This window comes from Wyeomyia smithii, chromosome 3, assembly GCF_029784165.1.
Source record: "Wyeomyia smithii strain HCP4-BCI-WySm-NY-G18 chromosome 3, ASM2978416v1, whole genome shotgun sequence".
NCBI lineage: Eukaryota > Metazoa > Arthropoda > Insecta > Diptera > Culicidae > Wyeomyia > Wyeomyia smithii.
The window spans coordinates 99,883,351-99,897,245 of record NC_073696.1 but is presented as its reverse complement, the minus strand read 5'-3'; the positions used below and the strand labels follow the sequence as shown (position 1 = coordinate 99,897,245).

General features: G+C 36.3%; 1 protein-coding gene across 4 annotated transcripts in view; it reads left to right on the top strand.

The window, feature by feature from the left end:
- LOC129732613 (trafficking kinesin-binding protein milt) overlaps window positions 1–13,895 on the top strand; it is a 161,542-nt gene that overhangs the window by 76,696 nt on the left and 70,951 nt on the right. The window lies entirely within an intron of this gene.

The window sequence follows — 13,895 nt, the reverse complement described above, 5'->3', positions numbered from 1 at the left end:
AACATGTATGTAGTTTAATGACTTAACTAGATGTGAAAACGATAAACTTTTCCTTTGTAAAAGTATTTCCTTCCTTTGTAGAGTAACAAATGTGAAATTCCTAAAAATGCAAATTAAGCAAAAACTTATAATGCTCAATTTTTTGTCATTTCTAGAACGAAATAAAAAAAGATGCCATTGAAATAAATCTATAAATAATATATTATTTTTACTCAGGATCATCATTACATTAAATGTGATGTAATTCTAAAATAGGGTGACTTTAAGTAAACTTAAAAAAATGTTTGCGTTTTGGTATTTGTTCGACCAAGTTTGATAAAACTAGAAGAATTTTTTGATAATATTCCACTTTTTATTGGGGGATAAATTTAGCCATACGTGATTCTCACAGAATATCGCGAATTTTCATCCCGCTTCTTGACTTCATCTCACTCTACGGCAAATTCTTTATCAAAAATAATACCTTCCTTATTAAAAAATGATGAAGATGAGGTTTGAGTAAATTTTTGAATTGGGTCCTAAATACCAATTTTTATATATCATTTGAAAAAGCCGTGTAGAAAACTGCTGGAAAGGTCTTCAATGACATTTCGCCCATGTACTGTATATAAGAGATCTGTCATTTAAGGCATTTCGAGCAGTTTTTTATTCTTCATTTAAAAATCGAAGGAAAACGATAAACATTTTTTAAAAAGCACGTTTTGCTCAGCAAATTGCACTCTTTCAGCTGATATATAAAAACAAGAAAACCGTGTAAAACTTTAGGACCAAATTGGAATATCTATCGAATATCACTGAGTGTTTTTCTTCCAATCGCTCGCATTTGTCTTTTTGAGAGGAAAAAAAAGTACAAACTCTGAAAAATAGAAAAAAGCTATAACATGTGATATGACGACATATCTATCATTTCCGATTTTGTGTCATCAGTTGCTCGGTTATGATAGAGATGTCATTTTATGATAATTCAACATTAAAGATCATTAAGTAGATATTCATTATTGACCGCTAATAACTAGAATAAACTAAAAAAATATTCGCATGGTGTCTTCAGCAGCAGATAGTGTAATTTCACCGTGAAAAAAAATCTTCAAAATAGCAAAAAAGAGCTTGTTTAATTTTAATTTCATTTGCTTCAATTTTGTGCCAAAAAAGGGAAAAAAAATTGAACGGGTAACAGTTGAAATTCTGGAACTTTTTTCCACTGCTGTGACAAAAATGGTGGATGTAGGTGCTGTGACAAAAATGGTGGATGTAGGTTGATTTATTTCACATGTAAATAGTGTAAGGAACGGCTTAAGCAGTGGCGCCTAATTTGATCAGTTGAATAGTGGGACAGTTTCAATGCCGAGAACGACAACTCTGATTAACTAGCTCTCTTACGAATATATAAACTACCGTGAAACACAGAAAAGTCTTCGGAAAAACATCATTTGAAAAAGAAATCAATTGCAAAGAATTGCAGTCATTCAGGCACCATTCGGGTGCTGAAAAAATCAGAATAAAACTGGTGCGAACTGCTTGAAATAAGTTCGGGGTGATTGAAATAGTGTCCCTCGATTGGAAACTTTGATTGATTACTGGTAAACAAATTGACAAGAAAGTTTGTAATTCACTTGGCACATTTCGAATATTTCGTCTCGATACACAGGAGGCTCCATAAGCTGCTTAAAATAGGTGCCCTACCCCACATTCATTATTAACGAAAAAAAAAACATTTGAGAAGATGAGGGATATCTTCAAACATTCGTTCTAGTACACGTCTTGATTGATAGTCAAACCACTGGACTTAAACCATGATTTAGACAAAAGAACGATGTACTTTTTCGTGCATTACTTTGGTCGGTTTTTCACGACAGGGGAGCTGGTAGCTGCAAGATTACAGAGTCCGCTTTGATGAGTAGATGATCGTGAGCTCGAATCTTAGTTAGAACCAGGCCTTTTTTGGTTATGAAAGCATTTAAACATGAGTTTATTCTCAGGTTCCTCACCACCTCGCTTGGTTCGAAACCCCATTTGCTTTTTCAGGAAAATTTGTATGCTTCTGGAACGCGTCGCTGTCGCATCGATACAATCGTTATAGGGGGACTGTTCCATTATTCATCTCAGTCCATTTATTCATCTTATACAACATGAAAACACAATTGAAAACAAGAAAAATCGCGTATTTCCTGACTAAACCAATCTACTAATTAATGAAATGAATTCTTCTTAGTTCACTTTTGATTTCTCATAATGTAGAATCATCAGAAACTGACTTAAAAGCTCTTAATTTGATATCATAGTCGCACTCGTAAACTCCTTTATTTCAATCACCTACCCCAGGAAACAAAATCCACGCATTGCTCTATACGGCTACAACGGGACTCGTTCAGCAGCCAATCAAAATTTTTTTCATTACTAGCGGACCACTTTTTATTTTAATCGCTAAACAAAATCACTCACACTACACTAAGAATACTTTATTTTTAAAATGCTCACCTCAAATTTTCAAAAACAAGCTTTAATTAGTAGATATATATTAGATGAAATTTTACAAATCCCAAATTTCAACAGTTTTATTTTCATCTGTTTTCACTGCGTTGAAGATAATCAAAAGTTATCAAATCAGTTACTGTTAATACGAAAAAATCATACTGAAAATGTTGAATTATTCCGTCATAATTGACATAAATCGACAGCACTGCAGTGGTTACCTAGGTTACCAATTTTGCACGTAAACAACTACAGCGAATACCTAGGTTACCTACCACGACGGTTTGCGGCTACGCTCATTCATGAAAGTGTGATTCATTCATGATTAACAGTATGATGAATATGGGGGCGTCGTGAGATGAAGTGATTGCAGTGATTTATGTTTTGAGATGAATATGGAAGCGTTGTGAAAAATGGTTTGTTCTAGAAAACTCAGGATAAAGCTAAGTTTACTAAATTTTCAATGCTGGTCGATTTCATAAGAACATGTTAGCGTATTTTGTTTGAAATTTGGTGCTTGGACCGTGCATTTTTCGTGCATATCAGCTTAATGAGATGAATAATGGAACAAATACCCTATACTAATCGCTTATCTAATCGCATCACTAATCAAGGTGAATCCTGATCACGTTAACACGATCTCCAACAGCAAAGATAACACTAAAATCCCTGCTTTCCTCGCACCTGTTTGCAAGGACGTGGCCGGCGGGCGACTTCAATGCTCGAGCTGTTGAATGGGCAGTCGCGCTACGGCCCAGAGGGGTCAGATCTTGTTGGATGCTTTGGCAAAGCTCAGCCAAGATCTGTTCAACGTTGGGACCAAATGTACATACAGCAGAAATGGTGCGGAATCGATTATAGACGTATTTTCTCCAGCCCACGACTGATCACGCACTGGAGGGTAGGCGAGGGCTACACCAATAGCGACCACCGGACAGTTTGCTATGGCGTGGACAACAAGGCGGAAAGTGGCGGGTAGAGCCAACCCTCCGATCGTCCGCGGGTAGAAGATATCGTCTTCCGATGCCGAGGTATTTGAAGAGGCAATGAGCAGAGCGTGCGAGGAGGAGCACTTTCCTCCGCCGAAGTGCTGATCAAGTTGTCCTACTATCGCGGCCTGTGACGCCATTATGCACAGTATTTGCCTACCTACGAATAGGAAGTCACTAGTTTACTGTGGATTAACGCGATGGCTGACCTTCGCAGTGCGTGCCTCTTTGCAAGATAGACGATGCTGCGAATGCGAAAAGATAAACAGAGGATCGAGCGCTGAAGAGTTCCGATAGGCTTTGCGCGAGTACCAATACGAATCCGTGAGTGACGCCTACAGGATAGTGATTGCTAAGACTAGGGGCCGTTCCTGAACCACGTGTACCCCCCGTACCTCCCCGTGGTCTTTCGTGGTCTTTTGGCCAACACCCCCCCCCCCCTTGCGATTTTAACCACGTGGTCTTTTAATTTGTCAGAGTAAAAGACTGCACCATTACCTCAGAGCGATTTTTGAAACTTTTCGGGGTTATGGTCGTACGACGCAGAGTGCCCCGATCAACGTGACACAAGAGGTCCAGGTGATTAGCTATGAAGTATAAGAGTGAAGAGGGTGCATGAAGCACAAAAAGCCACTTTCCGACGTAACACTTAACCGTTGTTCTGGGAAGATAAGGGCTAAATACTGAAGGGGTTTTAGTGGGTTTGGTTGAATTCAACCCCACTTCCTGAGCTATCGTCTCAGGTGTCTGTTAGCATATATCCCCACCTCCTTGTAAAAAAAGACGCGGCCGGCGCGATTATTGATTATTGAAAATATTGAATCGCTTAAGCTTGTACAATGGAAATGGTCGGTTTTATCACAAAGTAGCACCCATCGATTTGTGCAATCAGTTAAGTTAAGCTACTTTGGCCAGTCTTCCCCTACATATTAGAAAATTATACTCAGTCGAAACTGTAAAATTTTCGATTTTAAAATGGTTTCCTGTGAACTGTGTTGTCAAAATTGTTTTAGTTGGAACTGCATAAATTCACTTGCGCAATGTTTCTTGTATCGACGCCGTTTGAAATAAAACTGAGCATGCATAAACAAAACAAAACATGCTGGCATAAAGACGAGAGATAGAGAGCTTACATAAGGTGTTTGTTGTGGAGTAAGAGAATCTCAACAACGATTCCAAAATTTTGGGTGTCACACGTTATAGCCCCTTTCAGTACTAGCAACTTTCCGCTGAATTGGGTTGTTTAGCTATACCAGTTTTTTATATCACCTGAAAGATCTGCATTTTCTAAGTAAAATGGATTTAAATAAAAATTCTATCGTTGTCCTTCGCTTTTGACGTGGGACTACGTCTATGTTTACTTTACTGGGATGCATTCTGTAAAATTGGAATTTTTTTTTTATTCTCGCTTATTTTCCGTCTGTCTAGTTCCGCCACTGTTGTTTATGCCAATCACCAACGCCCGGAAGGCGACTCCACCCAGGACCCTAACTCACGACCCGTTCATATTAACGGACCGGCGCCAACGGCTTTACTTCTTCATGCGATGGAAGGCGTGATCCCAGAGATTTTTCGCCTCAGAAAATCTCCCGGTGTCGGCTAGGATTGAATCTAGACCAGTTTGGTTGGTTGTGAGTAGATCACGCCACCCCACAACCATCGACACCTATGTCGGCGGTGGGATTCGAACCCAGGCGTCGAGCGTGGATGGCGGAGACGTTACCAACCACGCTAGGCCCCCGCTCAAAAAATTGGAAATTAAACTGGCAAATGTTGCGTCAGATTTCAAACGTTAATAACAGCATAACCACATGATGGATAACAACAACCAATATGTTGTTGGATAGATAAAATGTGTAACCATTTTATAACACGCTAGTTATCATTATTATTTCACTGCTCAACGGTAAAAATTGATAAAAAGTTACAGGGAAACTTACGCGAACAATGAACCAATTATATGCGAGCATTCCTAGCACAGACGACGTGAATGAACACCATCCGTTCCCCGTGTTATTCTCTGTATCGATATCGATATATAAATTGACAGAGTCTCCCCGTCCCAATAGGTCAATTTATTTTTGCTTCCATGAGCTTAGACTGAAATGGTGTCTCGAAGGTAAAAGTTTTCCGAAAAGTTTGAAACAATCCCCATTCTTGAACAATTCCTAAACCTGCTTTCAAAACCTAATAAAAACTGATGTCTTGAAAGAAAACATGCCGGTAAAAGCAGTACCAATACCAGTGGAGTAAAGAAGCGCAGGTCACTCGTCGTCTATGATTGCAGCGGTACTCTTCTATTCGTACATTTCAGCGGTACACTTCTATTCATACTGCAGCGGTACTATTCGTATTGCAGTGGTACACTTTTGTTCGTACATTTTTATTCGTGTGCAATCGAGGAAAAACTGCAATGCTGCTGTTGATGGTGATTGAAAGTTTATCTCATAAATATAATTACCATAAACTATTCAACAAGAATTGTAATTTTTTGCAACGGATATTTATTCAATTTTATCTTCGATATTCACTAAACTATCGTGACCGGATAGTATCGAAAGAGTAAATTCCACATATACACATTTATAGAAGAGTAAGAGCCTGCGAATGCTTGTGAATTTTTGGTTCATTTACTGAGATTCATTAGAATTTTTTTTTTACATTTCAAAATTGTTAGATATAATTGTTAGATAATTGTTAGATATAATATATATATATATATATATATATATATATATATATATATATATATATATATATATATATATATATATATATATATATATATATATATATATATATATATATATATATATATATATATATATATATATATATATATATATATATATATATATATGTATATTAGCAGTCTTCGTAATACAGCGAATGTAGTTGTAGGTAAATGAAAAAAATTGTCAAGCAAAAAACAAAAATGGAATTGTTGATTGTTACGATTTTTTGCTGGAACTTGTTAGACGTATCTTCTTATGTTTGCCAATTAATGAACCTTCGTAAGGGCTTCTATATTAGTTTGAAAGTAAGAACCATATTATAGATTTGATTAATCAGAGTTGAATAAGACAAAACCATTTATTATAATAACGTAAGTACTATTGGATTTGGTTTTAGAGGATATAGAGTTAATTCTGACTTTGACGCATCACGAGAAATTCTTGGTGCTTTTTCAACAAGAGTGATATGCTTGTCCCTTGTCAAATACATGTTGTTTGTACAAATATATACAATATTCTTTCGAGTGTTGTAGAATATATTTAAAAAAATTGATTTCCAGGGGAGGCTGAAAATAAAAATACGTACAGTCACTGAGCAAACACCTTGATTCTGTCTGCAGGCTCTGCATTTTTTGTAACAAAAAATCCCCTAATTACCGTGTTTAGTACCACGTCACCATTTCATACAACCCTAGGGCTGTATACCTTGTATTTAAATCACGATTCAAAATTGCTCGAAATCGCTACAATGACAGTTCGCTCATATACCAACTGTCATTGTAGCGATTTAGAGCGAATTTTTATTCTTCATTTAAAAATCGAAGAAAAATGATAAAAAATTTAAAAAATCACGTTTTGCTCAGAAAATTACACTCTTTCTGATGGTATATAAAAATCGGAAATCCGTGAATAGCTAAACAACCCAATTCAAGTTGGTCATATTTCCATATATTTTTTTTGTTCACGCAAAATCACTTTAAATTTTCAATGTTGATTAATATTTAATTAATTTTTTTGAACAAAAATTGAGTTTTTTTACATTTTCAGAACGTTTAACTGTAAATAAATCTGATTTACTTTTGCCCAAAATAATACGATCATAACGAACAAAACACTCGGAAATGATTTAGGAGTGTCTCAAAGTTTTGATTTTGGACACTCGAATAAATAGATCACATTAATGAATGAAATATTGTCGATTTTCTCAATTGCATGTACTCCGAGGATCAAGAATCAAATGTTAGAGCTTCGAGGTACCCCTAAAACATAACCAATTGAGCTGAAAATTTAACAGAGGTCATTTTTCAGGTCAATAAACATGTTCATGATTGGTTTCTTAAATTTTCTTAGATTAAACTAAATACGATTAAACTTGTTAACATTATATTTTAATTGAATTTTTTTAATAGGCAATTCGAATTACGTTGTCCATTGATGTGAGTTTCATATATTCCCAGTCAATTGCTTCACATGTCCCCTTGCAAAATAGAATGACCACTATTGTTGAGTGATCATGTACCTGCATCGACACGCTTCCAGTCAGGTAAATATGGTTTGTGAAGCCAATATCCTTCTCGGGATTCAAAGACCAAATCTCTTTGGACTGTAAACAGCCACTGCTAAGAAACCTTAATCTGCGTTAAAATAATGCAGCACAACTGCACAGTAGATGTTCCGATGTCTCGCTTTCTATATTACAAAAGCAACAGATACATCCTGAACCAATGTTCTTTAAATGATATCTACTCGGACAGTGCCCCGTTACTAGGCCGTCGTATGTTCAAAGAGCTCTTTCGTTGAGCTTAAAGTGCTTTTTCGAATGATCTACCTTGGTGTTATAAATCTTTTGGAACACTTTATCACCTTTTGTTCCTCCCAGCGTTTAGCATATTGATTTTGATCAACTTAAATTATATATTCGAAATTTATTTAAATTGATTTTAAATCTTTGAACATTTTTACAAGTTTTCTGTCTTCTGTCGAACATCCAGATATTTTCCGCATATTTTTACTCTGGTCATTTAAGTAATTGAGCAAAAGTAAAGAAAAGAGATAGTGTACAGTCACGTTCTACATCATGAATTATGATTTGGTTTTTAACATTTTTCATCTCTTCGTTACCTGAGATTCGCAATCTCTGCGTTTTTTGGCATGCAAATGTGGTTCGACAACCCGCGATCAGAAAAACTATAGCCCCAGCTCAAACATTTAGGTTCATCGATGATTTTTTTTATAACGGATTGTTTTTATAGAATAGCAGATTTAAATATTTACAAGCAAAAAAATTCTTCGACTATGACCCATGTACTGAAATACACTAAAGTCGCTTTTTACGCGGGGGATAGCTGCCGCGTAAAAGAACCGCGTAAAAAAAACCACGTTAATTCTGCAATCCGAGTGAAGAGAAACCGAAATCCACGCAAATAAACGCATGAATTCCGGAATCCGCGTAAAAAAAGCCGCGTAAATTTCGGAATCCGCGTAAAAAAAACGCGTAAATTCCGGAATCCGCGTAAAACGCGACCTTAGTGTACTTAGATTTTTTATTGATCAAACAAGTATTATTTTTACGACAATAAACGATAAAAAATTGTTCCTTATGTGATGCAATAACTACCCTAAGTGACGTAATTTGGTGGCTAATCTCGCATCAAAGTGCGAATCTATCATTACTATTTTCGCCTATAGTGCCAAATATACGTTCGAAACTAGAGGCGGAATACTTTTACTCATGTTATGCACACTGTTGGAATCGATATATCGCGTTCATTGAAACCTGTCAATCGGATTACCAAAATAACCACGTGCTCAGACGAAATCGAAAGCAATCCGTGCCATTAACAACGCATGTTATGCGGGTCTATATACTCAAACCACTGACCGAAGGATGCATGGCCTACAGCCGAAATGAAAAAAAAATGTTAATTACCTGCAGCTGCCGTCGCTGGCAGACACTACCGAAATCTTCTTTCCCGGGTGCATACCACCGTAAACGAAAGTAAACTCCATCATCCATGATTGACTCAGTCACGCGGGTGCGAATCAATGAATCCGAAGGCGTTGGTTTTTCAGCTATTCGGGAATTTTTTGTTTTGATAGTAGGTATTTTCGTTCATTCCGGCTGGTGTAAACCGATCAGCGGCGGAAGCTGCATTCAACGTGTCATTGATACCCGATACCGACCGATCGTCTATCGTACGCCGACACCGAGGAAAACGTTGAGTAATTGCCGTGGGGTGAATGCAACTAATATCTGTTGAACGTTTGTGGTATTTACTGCGATAAATCACAGAGTTAAGCTTTGGTTTGATTTCAATCGATTGCATCAAATACAGAGTAGCAGTATTACTTCATCAATGCGCGTTGATTGAGCTACAGGATTTGTTCTAAACTGGAAGAACGATCTAGAGTATCAATTCTAACTAAAGATCTTTCTCACTAAAATCCAGCAAAATTTGCTTCACCTAACATTTTACGACAGTGCACTCTGTCGATTACAAAATCATGTAATTAAACAACTGAACGCGGAGTCTACTAATAATAACAAATGAAACACGCTATTAAAGCTCCAACAGTGTTTAAATCGCAAAGCGCAGTACGATCGGCTAGATACTCGAAAAATCGAATAAAACCATATCAAGCAGTCAGACAGACTTGCAAAATTTAGACGTGTCATTGACCAGTGCACCTGTACACAGCTGAATAGGATTTTGCCTCGTGTGCATGACTAAAGCCTCTTTCACTATTCAGCGAAGCGATTTTGCAGCATTGTCAATTATTATTTTCGACAGTCCCGGCAAAACCCGCACAGCTGCCACGGCTGGTTATCTTGCAAGGTGGAAACGACAATAATTGATTATTGGTGTAAAAACATTGAATTGATCGACCGGTGTAAAACAATGACCGCGAATGTATATATTTGTTTGGTTATTGTCAGATGCACAAACATACACATTCGCTACACTGTAATGAGAGGAAAAATGAGCAGAAAAAAAGAATGATAATTTTTTTATTGGTGAATGTTATGATCCAAAGGCCTCTCTCCGGGGTTATATCCGCTGCGGCTTTGGAGTGTAGTTAGTCGATTGCATCACGACGGTAGGTCAAATTTGGTAAAGTAAACAAGTTTTTTTTCATTGGGGCGGAAAGCCATGCAATATTTAATCGGATGTGGTTCAATATGATTTTTTCCCGTATCTTTTCACCAGATGATTGTCATTAGATTATATAGCAAATCAATAAACTACTTTCAGTGCGTCTTGAGCTGCCCGACAGATCAGACGTATTTTCGGTTGCTTGTGGACTGGTCTTTGACTGCCTATAGCTTCAAAGTTTGTGTTTTGTCAGTGTGTCTTTTAAAGATTACCTGGAAGTTAACTTACATCAGTCTTTCTCAAGACAACCTATTTCTTTCTTTCTCAATACTTGCAATTTGATATTATTTTTGAACTTTTTTCATATCACCTGAAATGGCAGGACGAAAAAAGAAACCACGCATCGCTACGGGGAGGAAAAGAGAGGCATCTCTTTCTGAAACTAGCTTATGCAGTGAAAATTTATATGATATTCTGCCTGAGCAAGAAGCTGGCGAAATTGGAATGCTCGAAAGTAAAACTATTCAAAGTGAAATTTCTGTGAAAAAGAAGAAAGTTCCACCTATTGTGGTAACTATTGCTTCTGAATTTAATATTTTTAAAAGAGAACTTTCTACGTTTCTCTCCGACGTCAAAGTTACTTATCAAATTGGCCGAAGAGGCGAAAGCGTTTACTGGCCCAAACATTGAAAAATTGGAATCGTCTTATTCAGTATTTAACAGAAAAGATGTATAAATTTTTTACATATGATACGAAGAGCGCCAAGCCGTTCAAGGTCGTATTGAAAGGTCTCACCGACGATCAAACCGTTGATGAGATCAAAATTACTTTGACAGAATTACTTGGTATAGCCCCTACCCAAGTAATTCTGATGAAACTGGAATTTCCCCCGTAAATTATTTAATTCATTTTAACCGCAGTGAGGTTAATAACTTAAATTTTTTTTTAAAAAGCACATGCTTTATATAACGTGCGTGTACAATGGGAATTATATCGAAAGTTTGGCGGAGGTGAAAAGCATATCACCCAATGCCGTGTTTGCCAACGTTATGGCCATGGTTCAAAGTTTTGTAACATGGACCAAAAATGCCTCATTTGTGGAGACTCTTCTCACAAAATAGACACATGTCCTGTGAAAGAGAGTAAAAATTTTCGCTGTGCGAATTGTAACGGCAACCATATGTCGAATTTTTATCAATGCCCAGCCCGTTTAGCAATTGTTAAGGCAAAGTAAGGTAAACAAAATTCAAAACAAACTTTAAAACAAATTTCTCCAAGCGTACCAGTGACGCATAGTTTACCTACTCCTTTGCATACCCGTTTATCATATGCACAGGTTACAGGTAGTTCGAACATTCTACCGCCTAATGTTGGTAGTTCGAAAATGACCGCTAATATGGGTAAGCAAAACACGCTAGAAAATAATTGTACACCTATTACCCCAGCTAATATTGCTACCGAAAATATTTTTTTTAATGTCAACTGCCTGGGGCCTATTACGGCAGGTAAACTTTCTTTTCTGCAACAAGCAATGCGCGCGATCTTATGAACGCCATGTTGCAGGCAAAATCAATGTTTGAAGCCATCCAAATAGGTACAAATTTACAATTAAAATTGTTTCTAATTTAAAATTTAGCAATGATTTTAAATAAACCAATCAAAATTTTGAATTGGAATGCTCGCTCATTGAAGGCCAATGAGAATGAGGTTTTTTAATTTTTTAACAGTAAATAATGTGCATATTGCAATTATTACTGAAACATTTTTAAAACCTAACATTAAATTAAAATTTGATCCCAATTACGTGGTTCATAGATATGATAGGATTCAGGGTTCCGGCGGTGGAGTTGCAATTGTTATTCATCCATCATGAGACGAAAGTTATTGAAACTTTGGGAATTGAAGTTCAAACTGAACTTGGGATTTTATTTATTGCCGCAGCATATTTACCATTTCAATGCACACGCGAGCACAAAAATTATTTTTAAGGTGATTTACAAAAACTCACCAGAAATCGTTCGAAATTTTTTATAATCGGCGATTTTAACGCTAAACATCGTTCCCATGAACTCTCAAAGTAATTCCAATGGAAAAATTTTATTCAATGATTGTTCTTCAGGATACTATTCTATTTTGACTCCGAATAGTCCTACATGCTTTTCTTCTGTAAGAAACCCATCAACAATTGATTTGGTGCTAACAGATCAAAGTCATGTATGTAGTGATTTGATCACACCAGCTGACTTTGATTCTGATCATCTTCCAATAACTTTCTCTTTATCACATGAATCAGTTTTAAACCCTATTAGCTCTGTTTTTAATTATAACAAGGCTAATTGGGAAAGATACAAAACTCATATTAAGAGAAATTTCAATAATGAGCTTGATTTGCAAAACGAGGTGATTCTGCTTTGGAAGCATTAAAATGTGCAATTGTTGATACCAGGAATTATTCTGTTCCAAAGGCTCAAGTGAAATTTGATTCACCAATAATTGACGAAAATCTTCAACTTCTAATTCGTTTGAAAAATGTCCGCAGACGTCAATATCAACGTTCTCGTGACCCTGTTTTTAAAACTATTTATAAAGATTTACAGAAAGAGGTTAAACATAGATTTACTCTTCTGAGAAATCGAAATTTTGAAACTAAAGTTGAAAAACTGAAACCATATTCAAAACCTTTTTGGAAGCTGTCGAAGATTCTTAAGAAACCTTCAAAGCCTATTCCAGTTTTAAAAGATGGTGAACGTTTTCTTGTATCCAATGAACAAAAGACTCAAAGACTTGCTCAGCAGTTTGAGAGTGTTCATAACTCAAATTTGAATTGTGTGAGTCCAATTGAAAATGAAGTCACACGTCAATTTGATTTAATTTCTTCCCAGAATTTTTTACCTGCAGAAATAATTGAAACTAGCTTGAATGAGAATAAATCAATTATTAAAAATTTCAAAAATATGAAAGCACCTGGTGACGATGGAATCTTTAATTTATTAATCAAACATCTCCCTGAAAGCACAATGGAATTTTTAGTGAAAATTTTTAATTGCTGCTTCAAAATTACATATTTTCCCAAATTATGGAAAAATGCAAAAATTACTCCCATTTCAAAACCGGATAAGAACCCAGCTGGAGTTTCCAGTTATCGACCAATCAGTTTGCTTTCTTCAATAAGTAAACTGTTTGAGAGAATTATTCTTAACAGAATGATGTCACACATTAACGAAAATTCAATTTTTGCAGATGAACAGTTTGGATTTCGCCATGGGCATTCCACTACTCATCAATTGCTCAGAGTTACTAATATGATACGAGCTAACAAATCTGAAGGTTATTCCACTGGAGCTGCTCTTTTAGACATAGAAAAAGCTTTCGACAGTGTTTGGCATAAAGGTTTGATTGCGAAATTGCAAACTTTTAATTTTCCAATTCTCCTTATCGAAATTTTAAAAAACTATCTTACTGATCGAACTCTGCAGGTTGTCTATCAGAATTCAAAATCTGATAGATTTCCTGTCAGAGCAGGTGTGCCTCAAGGTTCAGTCTTGGGTCCAGTCCTGTACAACATATTCACTTCAGATCTTCCTGATTTGCCTCCAGGATGCAC